Source organism: Heptranchias perlo, chromosome 18, assembly GCF_035084215.1.
Source record: "Heptranchias perlo isolate sHepPer1 chromosome 18, sHepPer1.hap1, whole genome shotgun sequence".
In the NCBI taxonomy this organism is placed as follows: domain Eukaryota; kingdom Metazoa; phylum Chordata; class Chondrichthyes; order Hexanchiformes; family Hexanchidae; genus Heptranchias; species Heptranchias perlo.
Genome location: NC_090342.1, coordinates 12700786 through 12722881, shown reverse-complemented (window position 1 = coordinate 12722881; position 22096 = coordinate 12700786).

The following is a 22096-nucleotide window of genomic DNA, read 5'->3' as shown; positions in this document are numbered from 1 at the left end:
CTGTGGTCAGATCAGCCATGATCTCATTGAATGGCAGAGCAGGCTCGAAGGGCCAAATGGCCTACTCTTGTTCCTATCTCTTATGTTCTTATGTCCCACCCATTACACCATCTTACTGACTCTGGAATGATTCCAGAGTTTTTGTCTCCACTACACTAGCATGAAGGTTGTTCCAGGTATTGATCATTCCTTGTGTGAAGAAGTCCTCCCTGACATTGGTCCCAAACTTGCTTTTTACCAGGTGATGTCTATTTCCCTTTGTCTTGCAGTTGAGATTTAAAATTGTGCCCTGCGTTTACCTTTTCTCTTCCACTTAGTACTTATTTACCTCTATATACAAGGTCTCTTATAAAGGTCCCTGTACAGAATCATGATAGCAGCATCAAACTTATACCATACTGATCCGGTAATAAATCCCAACATTCTACTAGCTTTATTGATTGCTGCTCTACAATGGATATACCATAGAGTCTCCCCTTGGTAGTTCAACACCATTCACTTGAGTAAGCATGTATCCCATTCTTTCTTTTCTCCATATTGAATTACATCTGCCTTAGTTCCTTCTTGTAAAGATTGTTTAGGTTCTCCTGCAGTTCCTTGGCTGCCTCATCAGTCTTAACTTCCCCCTGCTCCCAGTTTAGGATCATCCGCAAATTTGACCAAATTGCATTTCTGAATCAGATTGCTTATGTAGATTTGAAACAATAGGGGCCCCAATGATTCCTGGTGCACTCCACTCGGTACATTAGGTATCAGCCTTGGCTCAGTGGTAACACTCTCGCCTCTGAGTCAGAGAGTTGTGGGTTAAATCCCCACTCCAAGCACAAGCACAAAATGCATGCTGACAGTTCAGAGTGGAACTGAGGGAGTGCTGTACTGTTGGGGGTGCCATCTTTCAGATCAGATGTTAAACCGAGGCCCCGTCTGCCCTCTCAGGTGGATATAAAAGATCCCATGGCCACTATTTCGAAGAGAGCAGGGGAATTCTCCCTAGTGACCTGGACAATATTTATCCCTTAACCAACATGACTAAAAACATATTATCTGGTCATTTATCTCATTGCTGTTTGTGGGGTCTTGCTATGCACAAATTGACTGCCACGTTTCCTACATTATAACAGTGACTACACTTCAAAAGCACTCATCAGCTGTAAAGTGCTTTGGGTTGTCCTGAGGTTGTGAAAGGTGCTAAATAAAAATGCTCTTTCTTTTCCGTCTTTTACATGGCCCCAATCTGACATCACCTCCTTAACGAGTACCTGCTGCTCCCTCTATTTCAGCCAATTCTGTATCTACATCCTGGTTTAACACGGATATCCATCGCTTTAAGCTTGTGTAGAAACTTTTAAGGCAGAATTTTATCAAAAACTTTCTGGAAGTCTAGGTACATTAGTCATAAGGCTTTCCATTGTTAATTCAGGATACCACTTCTTTAAAATAAAATGTTAGAGCAGCTGTCAGGCAGGACATTTCCCTTCTGAAACAGAGTTGAGTGCCATTTATCAGGTTATTTTCTTACAAGCTCCTGATGATCAATTCCATTATTTTGTCAGCTCTATAACTCGATTCTATGGACAAGAGCAGCCTAAGTAATTCACCCCTTGAGTTTCCCTAAATTCCTGTGGGGCAACAGCTGGCATCAGCTCTATGCCTCATCCGATACCATGACTGAGATGGGAACATACCACATGGGAAATAATGGGTATTGGCTCAGACTTCATCAATCAACGACAGCACTCATTGGCGTTTCAATGTGTGAGTAGCATCGCCTTTCCACAAATTACTCTTTAATCATTGAATGGTGCCCAGTGATCCTCCTTGTAGCCCTCGGAAGTCCTTTCTCCAAACACTGTTCAGTTCAAAGTTGTTTTTAGCCAACATTGCAGGAAGGAACCCAAGAATGCTTACAAGGAACTGATTAAAGCTGATTAAGTGTTAGAAAGTCCTTCTGTAGAGCTGCCAGAGAACATTGAAAAGACATCAGATGGTGTCCCTGATTTTAATATCTAAACTTCTGCATTCACATGCAATGTTAAATCCCCTGTTTAAGCAAAAGAAAAGAGCTATTATGGTCAATTTCACAGGATAGATAAATACTGCCAGCAACGGTAAATGAAATGTTATTTTAATTTCTCATAGAAAAAAAATTATCCACGGTGATTGGAGTATTCAGATTGCTTTTCTTTTCACTTTTTCATCTTTGGCTCTCTGAAACCGTTTGAACATTGTTGCCAATTTTTCATAAAAGTAGCAAAAAATGAAAATATCAAAAGCCACAGATCTGACTCCAAGCCCCAGAAGCTAAAATACTACAAACCATAACTGTTCTATTTTGACATAGGATACAGAAATGCAGTGAGGATTCCATATATGACCAATTGTGCACATTTAGCAGCGAGCTCAGTAAGTCAGTGTAGAACATCAATTTTGTAGAACAATTACATGCTGATATTATTCCTTTTTCCCGACATGTTTAAGTGTCTTACTAACGTCTCTGAATATCCATAGTCTCTGTTAAAAAACATGTTTGGTTCTACTGCACAGTGTAAGTGACTTTATAAAGGCATGATAGGATTCATGATTAGCTCATACTTTTCTTAATTTTATATTTGGACTGAACTTGCTCTGACGGGCGTGACAAGGCTGTCCACACATCCTGCGGACAAAGACTACGAAAATACTTAGCTCGTGGTCTCTGATGTGCACCTGCTCCCTTTTCAATTTTTTTTCAGTTCAGCGCTATGATCTCAGCTCAGGTTCCTTCCTATCGATAGAGACTGTGGGAATGGAAGCCCCACCCACAGAATCTGTCAAGAAGAGAAGCCCCGCCCACAAGCAGGCAAGTACAAATCATTCATTGAAAGTAAACTTCTGTATGTTGGTTTAAATAAAAAATTAACATATCTTATTATATAAAGCCAAGCAAATGATTTAATGTAATGAAGTTTACAGAAGTTAAAAGTAAAAAAAAAATTTAAATATTCATTTTTAATTTTTTTTTCATGATCCAAAAATATCAAAATAAGAGTAATTTGACATTCCACATTTTTTAAATGTAATTTTTTTGTTGTTTTGCAGTCATTAGCAGTCATTGCGCTTTTAAAAAGTAGTGTAGGACTGGTATTTTTCAGCGTACCTTTCGGTGGTGTAAGTATCTTCGTTCCAGCTGGGCAGATGTGTAAGTTTACGAATGTTTAATGACTTCTATGATTTTGGCGTACCATGTCCCTTTAATTCGGAACGATCAAACTGCCAGCGAACCAATGGGAGCAAGTTCGCAATTTTGGGGTTTTACTGCACATGTGTGCATTCGCAAACTTGCACAATTGATTCACCGGCGGAGAGAGAGGACGTCATTCAGTGACGGCTCCTGTGGGTGAGTAATTTCTGGGCCATTATGTTTTCTGTTTTGTAAAGCAAAATAACATCCAGATATTTCTTTAAGAATACAGCTTATGCTGGGTTGCAGAATCTTATGGATAAAAGAGACATTTGGATAGACCAGATATGGTCTAAATCTAAATCCCAACTTCAAGATACTTCAGTTGGTTTGTTCATATCTTATATTCTTTACTTCCCACCATTTTGTAAGGTAATTTCTCTCTCACTCAGTAACTTCCTACAACATGCACCAATATCTAAGCATAGGGAGGGCTTGCAACTTATTCCCAGGCTCTTCCAAATGCCTACATGGCATCAGTTAGTAGGAGATGCATGAGAATGATGCAAGTTGACATTTCCCTATAACCTTTGCTTCCCCTCACCCCCAGCATCTCCACAATCTCTCATCAGAGTTCAGGAACTCAGAGGGAAATTGCAGGATAGTTATAACCCACCCCATGTCAGTTTGCAAACAATATAATGACATGACCCTCTCATAAGCTTGTGTGGAGCATAAACACTGGCATGGACCAATTGGGCTGAACGGCCTGTTTCTGTGCTGTACATTCTATGCAATTCATAGACCCTGAAGTCTTTTTCTTACTAAATAAAAATGATAAGGATAAATTGCTGCTTGTAGGGAGAGTCAAACAGTGCAACGTATATTTATTGTAGGTGACAACGCAATTCTACAAAAAGGCTCAGGAAGGGGAATACTGAAACTTTCATTGCTTCTGCTACATCTGTTTAAAATATTCAGTTCGAAGTAATTTAAGTAAAACCATAATAGATAAAAATTGAAATGGATGGAGGATATGACATCTTATACAAAGGATATGGAAAATATTTAATGATTAAGTAGCCACAAAATCTACAAGCAAAAAAGTCACAAGTTAGTTATACAGGTCATTCACAAATTAACTATTTGCTGTCCCATGTTATGACTTACCTAGATAAAAAATTTTAAAAGTTACTAAAAACAGAGATACCAAAGTGAAGATCAAGGTTCATAGTGCAAAATGCCAGCAAAATTTTAAAAAGATGAGACGACATGGTAAATCAGGAAGTAGTGATTAGCTGATGCCAAGTTTGGGTTTTAAAAGGCTTGAGTTGTGGCAGAAAGGAAAGACCAAGGAAGGCTAAGAACTGCACAGTTTGAAGTTCCGGAAAGACTGAGTTAGAGTAGGAGACTATGTGATGATTTCACACAGTGATGATGTAGGAAGAGCGTACAGGACTGTGTATTTACAGCTTAGGGGGAATAAAAGAAAAACACTGACTATAGTAATATTAAAGTGAGAGAAAGAGTGGCAAAGAGAAAGAGCAAGAGAGAAAGAACGAGAAAAAAAGGAGGAAGAAAAAAACAGAGACTTACAAGAAAGGTTGCAAAGGGGAGATAGAGGGAAGTTGGAAAGAGATCACCTATCAGACAACAAATTTTTTCTTGTGTCCTGCAGCAGTGCAACAGGAGTGTTGGAGGAACTTCCCCAGGTATGGAAGCAGTATTCGGCTTTTGAAAAGCTTTATAGAGAATTAAGAATTGTTGAGAGCAATAGTGTGTTTGACAACAAAGAAGAAACCAAGCTTCTTGGAGAAAGTTATAGCAGTGAAGGAGATGTGGGAGTCCCAACTGAGGTGAGAGGAGGCTGTGAAGACAAGAATGCCAATCTATGATGAAGGACTAAGGATGCAAACCATCACAACCAAGAGGTGGTAGTTGGTTAGAGTTCTAAGCAGCAAGATGAAAATTTGTCTGAGAAACTAAAGAAAACAAGATTTTCAATACTCCAACGGGCATGTGGGAAATATGTTGTGCTTCAGGCAGTGTACTGTAAGAGGACTGCAGCTTGTGTGCACTGCAGCTATGTGATCTGAAGTAGATTGATAAATGTAGAATGGAATCTTCGACAAAAGAGTGGTTAGGGTTGAATAATGAGTGGAAGAGGTGGTTGTTAGTCTTGTCACAATTGTTGATAGTCTTGCTACAATTGTACAGGACTTTGGTGAGACCACACTTGGAGTACTGTGTACAGTTTTGGTTTCCTTATCTAAGGAAGGATATACTTGCCTTAGAGGTGGTGCAACAAAGGCTTACTAGGTTGATTCCTGGGATGAGAGGGTTGTCCTATGAGGAGAGATTGAGTAGAATGAGAGGTGATCTCATTGAATCATGTAAGATTCTGAGGGGGCTGAAAGGGTAGATGCTGAGAGATTGTTTCCCCTGGCTGGAGTGTCTGGAGCTAGGGGGCATAGTCTCAGGATAAGGGGTCGGCCATTTAAGACTGAGATGAGAAGGAACTTCTTCATTCAGAGGGTTGTGACTCTTTGGGATTGTCTATCCCAGAGGGCTGTGGATGCTCAGTCATTAAGTATGTTCAAGACTGAGATAGATAGTCCTTTGGACTCTAGGGGAATCAAGAGATATGGGGGATCGGGCAGGAAAGTGGAGTTGAGGTGGAAGATCAGCCATGATCTTATTGAATGGCGGAGCAGGTTCAAGGGACCATATGGCCTACTCCTGCTCCTATTTCTTATGTTCTTATTGTTCTAATGATATGAAGAAGGAACAGAGTGGGGTAGACGACAGAGCTGTATTTTTAATTTAAAAATCGTGGGGCTGAATTTACGCCAGTTGTAGGCCCTGTTCACAATTTTAAGGTACAAATGGGTGGAGCATGCAAGTAGCAGCAACAACACATGCCAGTCCTGTGATCATTGCTGGGGTTTCAGGGTTATTAGCGCATACAGCATAGGTACAGTAGCATAATGGTTATGTTACTGGACTAGTAATCCAGAGGCCTGGACTAATAATCCAGGGACATGAGTTCAATTCCCGCCATGGCAGTTGGGAAATTTAAATTCAGTTAATTAAATAAAATCTGGAATAAAAAGTTAGTATCAGTAATGGTGACCATGAAACTACCAGATTGTTGTAAAAACCCATCTGGTTCACTAAAGTCCTTTAGGGAAGGAAACCTGCCATCCTTACCCGGTCTGGCCAAGAATGTGACTCCAGACCCACAGCGATATGGTTGATTCTTAACTGCCCTCTGAAATGATCTAGCAAGCCACTCAGTTGTATAATCCTGCTCACCACATGGGCGACAGCAGTTCAAGAAGGATGGCTCACCATGACCTTCTCAAGGGCAATTAGGGATGGGCAAAAAAATGCTGGTCCTGCCAGTGAGGCCCACATCCCATGAACGATTAAAAAAAAATACAGGCAACAGGCCTAATCCATCCAAGACCAATGCACTAAATATGGCATTGTCTGCAGTTACAGTCTCAGATCATGGAGTATATAGAGGTAGAGCAGCATGACAGAAGGGTAATACTTTACAATTAATGAATTATTACTCAGCACTTGGTGCCCCTAATCTTTGCACCTGCATTTCCTCTATGGTTACCATGCATGATGTCTTTGGAAAGAAAGATTGGGACATAAAGACTCCAAGGCTGATATTTTCCACTGCCAACCAACTGTTATTACAGTGTACATCAGACGGCCAGTCATGGAAAATGGGTGGCAGTGTTGTCCCGTTGGAACTTTGCTCACTGTGCGCTCTGATGTAACTTCCAGGGGTCAGCATTGATGGAATCGCACACCTCAAACAAGCAGGTACTTCATTTAAATATTAAATTTGGAGGCGTGTCTGTCCAGCATACCATCTCTTGCCATTCTGACATGCAGAACGTCAGATCTATATGAAATGGACATCCAAATTTGCTAGGCAGCAGTAAGTACATAAAAGATTGTGGAAGGGCAGAGTGATGTAAAGGTAAGTGTATTTCAGCCACTTCTTAACTGTTTATATAATTTTTTTGTTCTTTTATTTCTTCCTGTTGGAAGGTTCATTTGAGCCTTTGTTCCAATTGTGCTAAGCTATTTATTTTTTTGCCTCCCTCAACATTACTGCCACCGATAGGTTTTCCAATGGGAATCATCCTATTTGAGATGTTTTTAATAAAAAAGGAAGATGACCAACAAAAGGATCTTAACAGTTCAGGCAGCATGAGAAGTGCAACATTTGTGGACAGAGATGAACATACTTCCCTTCAGCAGAATATTAGTGCAGGCAGAGACTATTATTCCCTAAGGAATTGGGAAGCAAATCCAATGGCGCCTCTAAAGCTATGTGAATGCCCGCCTAACCTTTATTTTGGATGCTTCCTCAGTATCCCGGTCACAGTATGTCATGCTTTCAGTGGCATTGAATAAAAGAAGGCTTGTTAGAGTGACCAACAGCCAGCAGACCCTGATTGGCCACACGTGCCAAGATGCCAACCAGACCCTACAGGCTCTGTCATATCTACCAGGCAATGACCATGGTCCAGCAGAAAAAGCCAGAGGCAGAGATGTGCCATCTGCTGCAAGGATGCCTGAAGTTGCCATGCAACATAGAGTTGGTGCAACCAGAGACAATAATATTCAGCTGGGGCCTGAAACTTGGCTCCACCTCCTTACAGTATGCTACAGTGCTGACTTATGGGGATGGTACCATGGAATGGCTTAGAGGGATAGTATTTTTGCACCCACCTCATACAGTACAACCACACTTTCAGCAGCCATTAAACAGCAGTGGAGTGCTGGGCTTCTCCATCACTTACCTGTAAACTCAATACTTGTACTTTGGGGTTTCCTTTCCCTTCATTTTTGTCTGTTTCTTCTTAGTCTCCTGCCCCTTCAGCCTACGCAAAAGCTGATTATGGGTTGAGATGCTCTTTAAGGCTCTTCAATGGCCTACAGAATTTTTGTCCCCCCTATTGTGATACTCCCCTTTCATTATCTGTTAAATTGCACTTGCACACAATTTTTCACACCCACAACCAATGTGTTCTCTACACCTTTCATAATTTGCACTCAAAGTTGTGCTAATTAGCTGACCTCAGGAAAATGGGTGCAAACAGCATGCTTCTCATCGGATCTTTCTGAAACCCTTCAATACCTATTATACCAACAATAGCAATGTGAGCATGACAGACATCAGGATGTATACAAGCAAATAGGCGACAATGACAGCTGCATTATTCCGAAATGAATTTTGGTCTTGATTATTGGGGAAATACTTACCAACCATTCGCTCCAGCAAAGGACCAGCTCCTTTCTGTGAGCTGCAAAGCAGCACCAGAACTGGTAAAGGCCAACAGAGGGAAAAAAACATTGCTTCTAAGACATTTCTACAGTGACAGTTCAGTTAAAGAATTCAGCAATTACTTGCTCAGATTCTTGGCTGCTTGACGTTATGCCTCATCCTCAGCAGCCACAATCTTGGGTCTTTTTTCATCCTGCTCACCCCTTCGGGCTGTAGCTCATTGATGTCCTGCATGCTGACGCTCACTCGATTGCGATGTAACCTATCATCACTATCTCGCACATTCTCCGAATCACTATTTCAAGAAAATACTGCTCGACGAGCTGCCTGTCTCACTCTAACACTTCCCTGCTCTGTTGGCTGTCACAGTAAAGGGCATCATCCACCAAAGCCGGTTGATATTACACATTAGGGGGCGGGAGGCTAAGAAGAAACAGACAAAAATGAAGGGAAAGGAAACCTGTTGATTGTCACGGTAAATGGTGTCATCCACCACATTTCACAGATCTGGAATGTTGCAGGATGTACCAGTCATCACAGCTCACCAGATATCCGGGGCTCGATTTTCGCACCCCTGAGCGGGTGCGTTCGTGGCGGGGGGGCTGCGAAAATCGGGGATTCCCGGGGCGGGTCCGGAGCCCGGCTCCAACCCGCCCACTTCCAGGTTCCCCAGTGACGCCCTGACACGCATTGACCTGATGTTTTAGGAGGGGTGGGATTTTCAGATCAACTGGAACTGTTTCCCATACTGGGGGAAACACTCCCAGTTGAAATGGACGTGTTGCAGCCACCAGCCTGTGGCAGCTGCAAAGGTCCATTTGACAGGTGGGCGGGAGGGAGACCCTCATTCATTGCAGGAGGCCACTCTGTCACTTTGGATAAAGTTTGGCCTCCACCACCCTCCTCCTAACAATAAAATTCACAAACTTGCACACTTACCCCGGTGTCCAGACACATTTACCTACCTTGCGGACCCCCTCAAATGTACATCTTCCGGAGGGGGGCCGCCATAGCTGCAGTCATGACCTCCTTGGAGGACGAACAGCATCACCAGCCTCGCCGGCCACGCCGTCCACCTCTGACACGTGGAGTCCCACAACACAGTCCTATGACACATACACCTGCACAGCAGGAGGGAGGGCAACGGCAGAGAGAGATGCGTCGCAAAAGGAACTACCCTCGCCACAGGGTCCACAGACCGAGGCTCAGCTTCCTGGACCTCTCTGAGCAGCAGTGCACACGGAGGCTCAGAGTCACTCGACATGTAGTCGTGGACATCTGCAGCCTCTTTCATGCCGAGCTGCTCCTGGCTGGCCCGAGCACCATCTTCTTACCTGTCGCTGTCAAAGTCACCACTGCCCTCAACAACCTCTCCTCCGCATCCTTCCAGGGTGCCACCGGGGACATCGCCGGCATCTCTCAGTCGTCTGCACAAAAGAGCCCTGCAAATACACCTACACCCACTCTGCAGTGACACAATGGGTGGCATCAGGTGTGGGTCTTCATTGTGATCCTCAGGAAAGGGCATTATTGCACAAACCAGACAAGATTCGCAAAGACGTGGCAGTAGTAGTGCCAATATAATATGTAATGTGAGTTGATCAGAAATTAAATATAAGTAAAAACCATGACAAACCCTCAAACACCCTTGTGCATCCCCTTCATGCTCACGACACGTTTGCCTTACGCTTCCTACTGCACATATGTGATGCATGCCCTGTGGCTGCAGCACAGGTAGTGGCAGGTTGGGTGAGGCTGACCGTGAAAGAGATGCATGATAGGGTGAGTATGAGACAGAGCCATGAGATTGTATGAGGATTGGGTTGAGTGGTAGTGCTGGGATGAGTACTGGCGAGGTGAGTAAGTGCAGGTAAGATGAGGATGAGCTTTGAGTGGGTGCGAGGAGTGATGTGATAGAATAGTGTTGGCAGTGCAGAAGGAGATGTGGGGTGGGGGCGGTGATGTGACAGTCGGAGTGTAGGGGAATGAGTAAGTGTACTCACTTCGGCTGACCTACTTAGGTCATTGAAGCGCCTCCTGCACTGTAAGCAGGTGCGCGATATGTTGGTGGTGCAAGTGACCTCCTCTGCCACCTCGAGCCAGGCCTTCTTGGTGGCAGAGGCAAGCCACTTCCTTCCGCCCGCCGGGGGGAAGATCTCTGTCCTCCCCCTCCTCCTCACCCCATCCGATAAGACCTGGAGTGAGGCATCATTAAACCTGGGAGCAGCCTTCCCCCTGGGCTGCTCCAGGCTGTAATTTTGCCTATTTTCTGCAGCATCAGTCAGTGGAGGACTGCCCCTTTAAATAGGGCTCCTCCAGCTGACAGCCTATGCTGCGCATGCGCAGTCCGCCCGCTGCGCAGCTTTCCAGCGCGAAACCAGGAAGCAAAGGTAAGTACCTTCAATCAAGCTGCAATCGCGTGCGGAGCACCCCGATTTCACTGGGCACGTTACCCACGCTGCCAGTCGACCCCCCGCTGCCAACCCGCCGCCCTCCTAATATCGGGACCCTGGTGTTAATATGGAGGATGCTCAAGTTGATATTACATACTAGGTGCACATTAATTGAATGATATCCTTTTCTGATGGAACCCAAATGGCCAAATGTGTGCAATTGATGATGCCCTGAAACTCTGGGCAAATTCTTGCTGTTGGATGTCTGTTGCTGAGGTTTGGTATCAAATTGCTTGTAGGGAGGTGCATGCCTCAGCAGAGCCATGGTGACATTTTGGATAAGGGCACTGCACTAAAGTAAAGCGCAATCCTGTGAAATCACCTGTTCCAGCCTGGAACTATCCTGACATGTACAAATCTCAGCACTTTGGTCACTTTTAAGAGCCATAGGCAAGGCTCTGCTCCTTGCTGTCCAGCTCAGTGCTCTGTCGCAATATCCAGGCAGTTGGCAGTGGACATGTTCCCTCTAATGGGTATCTGATACCAGGGACAGTCAGTGGTTGATCGCCTGAAATGGGAGCAGACAAAAGAACCCTAGATCTCTTGGAGCACTCTTTGTATATTCTTTCCTACATGTGTTTTGATTTATCCACCTGTTCTATATTCGATCTTTTTTTTCCCCTTCTCTTTTTAGTTGCTTGTCATAATCTTTCTGCTCTGTTGTTCCTTCACACTGAACATCAGCACAATAGAAAAATCACAAGAAGTTTATTATTGCTTTAGGGGAATTTGCTTTAAACTGTCCCTTTTTGAAATAGTTTTTTTTATTGGATTAGAAATTTCCGCAGCAGTCATCCACTTTGGTGTGTTCCACAATTGTTTTAGTTGGTTCTGCTTGGGCTTGTACATGTAAATTGTTGTACAACATTTCTCAGTGACTGGGGTATGTGTCATCTGTATCAATAATCTTAACAGAAATGTAGCAGAGTCTTGGGTTGAAAATCGCAGCATGATATTAGTGGCAAATATGATCTTCTGTCCATTATTTTAACAAAGGTGCTAAATGAACAGGTCATTGCCTTGAACAAAAATAAAATACTGCAGATGCTGGAAATCTGAAATAAAAACAGAAAATGGTGGAAATACTCAGCAGGCCAGGCAACATCTGTAGAGAGAGAAACAAAGTTAATGTTTTAGGTTGTTGACCTTTAAAAGTTGTAAACAATTTTACAACACCAAGTTATAGTCCAGCAATTTTATTTGAAATTCACAAGCTTTCGGAGGCTTCCTCCTTCCTCATGTGAATGTTGTGGAAAATTTTCCACAACATTCACCTGAGGAAGGAGGAAGCCTCCGAAAGCTTGTGAATTTCAAATAAAATTGCTGGACTATAACTTGGTGTTGTAAAATTGTTTACAATTGTCAACCCCAGTCCATCACCGGCATCTCCACATCATGACCTTTAAAAGGTCATTGACCTGAAATGTTAACTCTGTTTCTCTCTCTATAGCTGCTGCCTGATCTGTTGAGCGTTTCCAGCATTTTTCGAGGTTATTGCCTTGATTAAGTAGCAGACAAAGGAATTTCATATGAACGCTTTAACACAAATAATATTGGGCAGCACGACTTCCATGGAGTTCTCTCTCCAGCCATTCTCCCAGCTGGACGCCTTAGGGTAAATTATTGTCTTCACTGCATAGGCGGTACTCTGGCGTTAATTGGACAGGTTCCATAAAGGGCCAGCAATCCAGATCATTGCCCATGTGGTGAAGACAAAGACTTTATTCCCCCCACCCCCCATATATTCCAACATTAAATCCAGTGTGAAGAACTAGGATGCAAGTAGTGGAAAACAATAAGCCGGTGAAATAGGAAACGCAGAATGAAAAGATATGATTGGAAATGGAAAAAAAACACATGAAAGAACCGGAAGAAGAGCCTGGGAGAAAAGCAATATCCTTTCAGTAAATTGTTCCGAATGTCCTTCAGTTCATTATACGTTTCTAACCAGATGGAGGTTCGAAATACATTTGTTTAAAACTTTATAGTGATGCAATTGTACTTTTTTTTCCTTTGAATACATTACGCTGTACATAGCTCAGTTGAATTTACAAAACATGCATACCACTCTTATACTTGTAATGTTTTAATATCTCAAACCTGTAATAATGACAGTAACACGAATATTGCAGGGGTGAGCCTTATGTCCCCACAATACTAATTCAATTCTACCAATTGATGTGAAGTAACAATTCTAAAGTGACATAATAACTGATCTTATTCTTCTGGTTTCATGACACTTTTAAGCTACTTTTACTATAATATATAAATGCTACCAATGTTCAAAAGTGATGTGTTGATGATGCATATGCTGAAAACATAACTTTACATCATGATATTTATATATACCATGACACAAAATATGTAACCTTCAGATTTAGTGATTTAGAGGCTGGACTGACAGTGCCTGTGCAAGTATGTAAAACAGGAGAAGATGCAAGAAAGATAAAATGGATATTAAATAGAAGGAGCAACCCCATCCATCAGCTGCATAGAATTTGGCTCCTAAAAATGGCTAAACCTGATTTCTCCTTTCAGACCAGTAGATGGCAGCCAATAACTATGACAAAACGACTTACAGTTTTTTTTAAAAAACCAATGTCTGACCTCTATGAAAGTGGGAAAAACTATTATTAAAAATGAAAACTACCCTATACACCTTGGTTGCTAATGCAGTGACTATATTACACCATAAAGAAAATGGAAAATATTCTGTAAAGTTCTTAATGGGCTTTTTACACACCACACACGAATGACCTCTAATAGTTAACATAATTATAAAATTATACCATACAATATGATAGGCATATAAAGGCTACTTCTGAGTCATAATGACTTACGACAGAAGTGGGGAGGAGGACTAAAATACACACAAAAGAAAACGATTGAAGGTCTACAATAGAGATAATTATTGTCTGTGTGAGAGTTAGGGAGCTGGAGGAGTTGTCCTGATTTCCAAAAGAAGTGGGGAGCTGGAAGAAGTGGTCCTGATCTGTGAGGGGGGTAAGCATTGGAGAGATTCTGATATGAGTGAGGTGGGGTAGCTGAATGGAGAGGTCCTGTTTATAGGAGAGATGGGAAGCTGGAAGGAAAGGCTCTGGTCTACAAGAGAAGATGGTAGCTGAAAAGAAAGGCAATAAAGCATGAAGCCGGCTGGATGTTGGCATCATATCTATTAATTCAAAGTTCATTTTATCTCAGACCAACAGATCCTATTTATTGCTTCCCTAGTTCATTTATTTCAGCTTTTCCTGTCAACAAATGTTATCCCAACTAAATGGAAAACAGGAAAAAATCATTCCCAATCAATAGAAGGGATCGAGGTCAGACCCTGATGACTTATAACCAATCAGATAAAGGCTCATGGGATGAGAACCTGTCGCAACATCTCAATCACATCTTGGCATTTGGTCATCAATTTAGCTTCAGAGCAAATTGGTTCACTTGTAACCCTCTCCATTTCGAGGTCCAGAAAAGGACTGATCCTGAGTCAGGGTACAAATAGCAGAATGGCTGGCAAGCTGGCTACAAAACAGAAGACAGAGAGTAGGGGTTACAGGTAGTTACTCATCGACTGGCAAAAGGTGGAAAGTGGTGTTCTACAAGGATCAGTGCTGGGACCACTGTTGTTCACCATTTACATAAAGATTTGGACTCGGGAATCGGAACTACAATTTAAAAATTTGCAGATGACACCAAATTAGGGGGTATAGTTAATACTGAGGAGGACTGTGATAAAATACAGAAAGACATTAATAAACTTGCAGAATGGGCGTGTAATTGGCAAATGAATTTCAATATAGGTAAGTGTGAGGTGGTACATTTTGATAGGAAGAATAAGGAGCCACATACTCCTTGGAAAATAAGAGTCTAAATGGGGTAGATGAGCAAAGGGATCTAGGGGTACAGACACACAAATCTCTAAAAGTAGCGATGCAGGTTAATAAGGCCATAAAAAAACAAACAAAGCACTGGGGTTCATTTCCACAGGGATAGAATTGAAAAGCAGAGAAGTTGTGTTAAACTTGTATAGAACCTTGATTAGGCCACACATGGAGTACTGTGAACAGTTCTGGTCTCCATATTGTAGAAAGGATATAGAGGCAATGGAGAAGGTGCAAGAAAGATTTACTAGGATGATACCAGAACTAAGAGGTTACACCTATCAAGAAAGATTGAGCAAGCTGTGACTGTTTTCTCTAGAAAAGAGAAGACTGAGGGGTGACTTGATAGAGTCTTTAAGATTATGAAAGGGTTTGATAGGGTAGACGTAGAGAAGTTGTTTCCACTTGTGGGAGAGACCAGATCTAGGGGCCATAAATATAAGATAGTCCCTAATAAATCCAATAGGGAATTCAGGAGAAACCTCTTTACTCAGAGAGTGATTAGAATGTGGAACTCACTACACAAGGAGTAGTTGAGGCGACTAGCATAGATGCATTTAAGGGGAAGCCAGATAAACACATGAGGGAGAAAGGAATAGAAGGATATATTGATGGTGTTATATGAAGTCGGGTGAGAGGAGGCTTGTGTGGACCTGTTGGGCTGAATGGCCTGTTTCTGTGCTGTACATTCCATGATTCTCATGATGCTCAGCATAAAGCTAGAGAAGTAACATTCGATCTTGCTTCAGTATTTGAGGGTTTGCCTTTCTTTCTAATTAAACTGGTGTCTTGTGACACACTAGAAGTGGATATGCAACTCCCGCATAAGATGCAGACATTATGCTGCCATAAATGGACATTTTGTTTCATGTCACATGTCAAACCCCTCAAGGAACCATGTTTTTCTTGCCGATTCCCATCAATGACTGGTGGATGCCATCAAAAGTAACGTATTTTCTGAAGACAGTACCCTCTGCAGTGTGATTAATCCCATATCAGAAAGGAGTGTGACACCTAAATGAAGATATAAATATTAAATCGTACATTGGGCAGAGAAATAGAAGTGACAATTTGTCTGGTTGCTATGTGTAATGGCATTGTAAGTAAATTCATAAAGATTTTCTCTCCGACATTTTTAGCGCAGTCATAAATATTCTTTTAGAATTCATGAATTCTGCCAGCATGTGCCTGTATTCTAGAATTCTGATCCAAAACCCCTTAAGCCTCACTACCTCCTCCGGTCTACAAGAGCCCTGTCAAAAGTTACCTGCTTCACTGTATTTGTGGTCACCTCTGCTAAATTCCCTGCCTCTCACTGCTTGGATCTTGCAACACACTGTAAAGCACACTGGGGTGGTTTGTTATGTGAAAAGTGCTATAAAATTGCAAGTTGTTGTGTTTCTGATTTCTCTAGAAATAGTGAAGAGAGGACCTCTTCAGTCATGTTTACAATGTTGCTATGCATAGTGAGTGACCAGAGGAACAAGCCTTACCCTGCTGCACTAAGTCAATCATTTTCTGAGGAAGATTGATTGAGGTGGTGCGTACTCACTTGTACTCCATAAGGGTTACAAACCCTCTTGTAAACATTCAGCTTCTTGGTTTGATATCAGTGATCAACGCTGGGGCTAGCAGGTGGCGAACACAAGCATAAAAACTATTACAGGAAATCTTCAAGAATCCTCAGGCCTACTGGAGATGCAAATTTGCAATGTGCTAGTACTTAAATCAGATCTTCATATTTATACCAGGAACACAAGAGCTGGTTAAGCTGTAGATGTAGTTGAAAATTCTGTATAAATCCGAAAAGTCCACCCAGACTGTTAAAATAGCAGACCTTCACACTCCACTGTGGAAATTTCTTCAGAAAATACTGTCACATGGAACTCCATCCTTTGTATGCAAATTTAACAATCATTTGCTGGACCAGGGTGGTTGGAGAATGCATTTGGCTACCAGAGATCTCTAACTAGATGATTTTTTACCCAATACCAGTTCTCCAAGTCTCTCTCAGGAACCATCAGGGACAAACCTGTCCTTGTTACAATTGCCTCGGTTGCAGCCTTTAAGATACAAAAACAAAGACTTTACTGAACCCGTACTGCAGCATTGTAAATGCGATTTATCAGCGACTTTATAAAAATTCTTTTTTGCAGATATGCAATGATGAATATTTTGAATTCGGACAAAAACATGCAGAGAATGAAACATTCAATTTGCACTGTTGCTTAAACTAAAAAGAATTGCTCTTCTATTGAAATCTTATCTGCAGTCCTCAAATTTTTAATACAACAGTAATGGCAAAATCTGACTCTGAAACGGATCTAGTGTTTCACATCTCTGAAATGCCTTCATTAGTCCTGGATGATCCCTGTGGCATGTATAAATATAATCCCAGAAATCTCCACCACTGTGTATTGCAGACTCAATACCACTGGAACTCAAAGATAACAGAGGAGCGAATGCAATCTACTACCCCAGTTTATCTAGTTTTGATTGCAATTTTACTTGATTTGATTGCTGATTCCAATTAGTTTCCTAGATACTGACAAAAATGTTGAGAAAGCCTCGATGGATTTTTTTTAATAGAATACAGCTTTAATGAGACTCAGATTGGATGAAAGACAATTGGGGAATGCATTATATTGTTTGTAGGGTTTATTCTAATTGTAGAAACCTGGCAGATTCATACGGCTGCATAATTTATTGTAACATTGCTATGTCAAATTTAAATGAATGTCACAAATTGACATCTAAATCAACATGGTGACTCTACAATGTGCTTTTATATTTAAATGAATTGCGTAGCCAGAAACCATGATTATTCCAATTTAAAAATTGCTGGGGGATGGCATTATAATTTTGCATGAGGTGCACAGAATTGTGTTTCTTAGTCTTTTAATTTTTGTTATAAAGAAAGGACATATTCGCAATCATTTTTTGTTGAAATTCATTGCTGCCCACTAATGCAGTGCTAGTGCTCACAGGCCCTGCATAACATCAAACCTATTCCATGGATTGAGATGAAAAGGAAACCTGCAAATCTGAAATTAAAACAGAACATACTGCCCCTAGCCAGAAGATCTGTTAGCATCTGAAAAAAAGAAAAGATTAAAGTTTGGGGATGAAGACCCTGAGGTCCTCAGCTAGTTTTGGAGTGGCAATTTCAGCACCATAAATAAATATTGATAGGGACACAGGTTGCAATGTTAGAGCTATACTTGTGATTGAGCATGTGACTTAAAGTCAGAAAGTCCCGAGTTTAAATAAGAAGCTTGATGGATATTCATACTGACCTGTCACTAAAACTTTTTTTTGGAAAATGGCAGGAAATATGTCAAAATATAAATGATGTAAAAATCTACAAAACGCAATCTACTAAAATCCAAACAGATCATCACAGTGGCAATTCCACCTTTCTGCAAAATCTTAAGTCAGCTAACCATCCACTTAAATAACATTAGCCTGGAAATTACTGTTACTCTTAAGCCTAATGCAGGTGGTAATGGAGCACAACCGAGCTGTAATTTTGGGAGTGCCATTTAACATCCACTTACTACCTGTTCTTCGTAAAAAAAAGTTGTAAATTACTGTTGAGGGGAAAAAAAATTTCTGTGTGCCGCACAGTGCTCTGGGTGTCTGTGACAGTAACTGAACTTGGTGTTAATAGCAGAGCACATAATTAGTTCAAATGGGCCCGATATAGTAATGTTAATGTATTGCATATGCATTGTGTTGACAGCTCTTGTACATAATCAGCCTTATTGCAAAGATTATAGTCTGTATAATGGAGCTTTCAATTAAATGTGAGCTCTTGCACGTTTTAGCAGAAACTTCCAGGTAGAAATTGATTTTCGGGCCCAGCACATCCGAACAGAGAGACCCGTGGCTGTCCAGAAATTGGGCCTCGGGCCTCATCAACAACTGCTGGTGGTTGTTGCGCCTCCACAGGCAGCTCACTCCATGAGAAAAATGAATTTTGGGCCCACCGACAGTAGTCCTCAGGCAAGTTCTGGGAAGGGAGTTGGATCGGGCAACAGATGGGGGAGCAGGGGGTGGTCATCGCAACTCCTGTGGAGTCGGGGCGGGAAGAGGAATTCCTGCTCCTCTTGGCTCCACAGGAAGGTGTTTCTTAATTAAATACATTAAAACACTTACCTTTGATTGGTGGCCACAGGGGCCATTGAAGAATCCTGAGTGGGGCAGGCCCAATCCGCTCATCGCTGACGAATGTGTCAAAGGGGCCCTTTAACAGGCGTTAGGCCCCTAATTTACATATTCAAGCAGCCTAATGCCTGTTTTAGGTGTCTGCCCGGGACGCCTAAAAAATGGTCCCACGAATTTAGCAGTGGGACCAACGCCTGCACAGATTGGGCGCAGGCTGTTCCACTGCTAAATTGGTATGCTTTGTGCCTGTTTTGCACCCAAAAAAGGGGAATTGCATACCAATTTCTAACCCTTTAAGTTTTAGGCACACAATGGAATCATAAAAATTACAACAGAGAAAGAGGTCAATCAGCCCATCGTGCCTGTGCTGGGGACTGGAGATTACATCCAGTGCTCCACTACCATTGCACTTGTCAGAGAAGAGCAGGAAAGGGCTGCTTACGATGTTAGACGGCATGCAACGTGCAGCATGAGGTCTCACTGTTGCACAACAGAGCAGGTCTACCCGAATAGGCACGGCTACTTGGGAATAATCAAAGAGATGTGCCTTAGGAGGCTGAGGCTCGACAGGCAGGCATTGGTAGCTGTGAAATATCTCTTTCTGGACAACCTCCAGCTCCCATCTAAAAAGAAAGACCTGCATTTTTATAGCACTTTTCATGGCCTCAGGATGTTCCAGAGTGCTTTAAAGCCAATGAAGTTGAAGTGTAGTCACTGTTGTAATATAGGAACATCCATGTAATCCTGCCAATGGCTGTCAAAGTCACCATGGCCTCAGTTTTTATGTGTAAGGCTCCTTCCAGACTAGTCTCATTTGCAGTGCTAACCAGTTTAGTACCCTCACAAGTTCATTATTTAATAGAGCTAATGGCTCCATCACTTTCATCAATGATTAACAGAAGTAACATGAGAGGGCAGCATAACTCTATATAGCTGCTGACTTTCCAAGAGTCCAGGGGGTCAATCGCAAGCACATTATCATTCGGGCCTCTGTTCATAAAATGGCATTAGGAACCTACAGGGATTTTTATTCTCTCAGTGTCCAGCTGGCATGTGACCACCAGCATGTAGGTGAATGCCCACTTGCTTAGGAGCTCACACCATGATCTTCAGTTTAAGGTTATCATCTTTGCCACCCTTATTTGAAAAGGAACGAAGAATAGGAGGATGGCTCTGGGGACTCCAAGAGCCCGATTTTAGCAGGCCTGCGGGTTCCCAGCGGGTGGTCCTTCGGGAGCGTGGAAAACGCAGACGGCTAATTGAGTGCGCCCCCCGCGCGATCGCGGGATAATTGATCACATTAAGCCGTGGTTCCGGGTTCTCCGCTCCCCAGCTGCGTGCCGGCGGGCTGCGCATGCGCACTACCGTTTTCGCGATGGAGGAGCTCCACTTAAAGGGGCAGTCCCCCAAAGCCCCTCCTGCTGCAAGCAAGAGGCAACACAGGATGGCGCAACCCAGGGGCAAGGCTGCGCCACGCTTCTCCGACCTCGCGCTGCAGCTGCTGCTGGAGGGTGTGAGGAGGAGGAGGGACACGCTGTTCCCGACGGATGGACGCAAGTGCCCTGGCTCCGTCACCAGGAAGGCATGGACAGAGGTGGCGGCGGAGGTCAGCAGCAGGGCCAACACCCCCAGGACATGGGAGCAGTGCCGCAAGCGGTTCAATTACCTCACTAGGTCCGGCAAGGTGAGTACACCAACGCACCCTCCCACAACCCGTCCCCACCATCACGCCAAACAGATCACAACCCCTCCTGCAGAGCCACCACTGCGCTCCCGCAGCAATCCTCACAGCCACTCACTCACCATCCTCGCCGTGCCCGCAAGTACCCACCGTCCCTGTCCCCACCCGAACACTACCACACACCCCAATCCCCATGCAATGGGATGGGCATGTGGCACACGCATCCTCCCATCCATCTGCCCCACGCTCAACCCACCCACACCGATGCTCGATGCTTCTCACTATGCAATATGCACTCACTCACGCATCTGTGTTTTGCCTTGACAGGAGAAGAGATGCAAGAACAACAGAGAAAGGGCCCGCACCGGAGGGGGCCCGCCGCACGTGGTCGAACTGACGGATGCAGAGGTGGAGGCGCTCGACCTCGTCGGCACGCAACATTGCCTCTCTGTTGCGGATGGCGAGTCTGGCGCTGCAGAAACGGCCGGTAAGGGAAAGCTGACACTCAACACTCATGATCGCGAGTGACCGTATCATCACCTGGCATCAGGCACACCGTAACGTTTGTGCACATGCCTCATAGTGCCCTCTGTTCTCTTGCAGGGCCGTCTGCGAGCACTGTGTGTGAGGAGGGCGATTCCTCAGAGGACATGGCGGTCTCTGAGGGTGCATCGTCACATCAGAGCCAACCATCCACCAGCGCAGAGACACGCACCTCGGTGGGTCCCCCTCGCCAACTAGTTGGGGTAGCACTTGGTGAGTCACCGCGCACGAGTGAGCATGAGCAGACCCTGGTGGCAGGGGCAGCCGCGGAGGGTCCGCGTCAGTGGGAGCACTCATCTCCAGGCTCTGCTCAGCCGGACCCAGATGCTGAACCCAGGGGGCCACCAGTCAAAAGGAGAGTCGTCGAGGGGCACCAGCTAATTGCCGAGGTACTGGGAGAGGTGCCGCGCGCATTGTCCACAATTGCGCAGGTGATGGAGGAGTCCAACTCCTGCATGCGGGCATTGGTGGTGCAGGTACAGGGGGGTACCGGCGACACAGTGTCGCGGGTAGGTGCGGGAGCGTCTGCGGTGGAGGACAGGCTAGCCTCCCTCGCACAGCTCCACATCGAGTCCGTGCAGGCCCTGACAACGGCTGTACGGATTCAGGGTGAGCAACATTTCGCCGCCATAAACAGGCTGACGGATACACTAGGGGTGGCCTTGCAAGGCCTCACACATGCCATCCAAACTGTCGTCCAGCAGGGTGGAAGGGGTGATGTGGGCCGAGGCCACGAGAGGGATGATGGTGAACGGGGACATGGAAGCGGGGACGCTTCTCAAGGTGCCCCCACATCCCACTCGTTGCCCCCCTCTCAACCAGTACCCGCAATGGTGCCTCCTCTCCAGGTGGCCGAGTCTGCCCCTGCACAGGTGCAGGAGGAGCAGTCTGTGG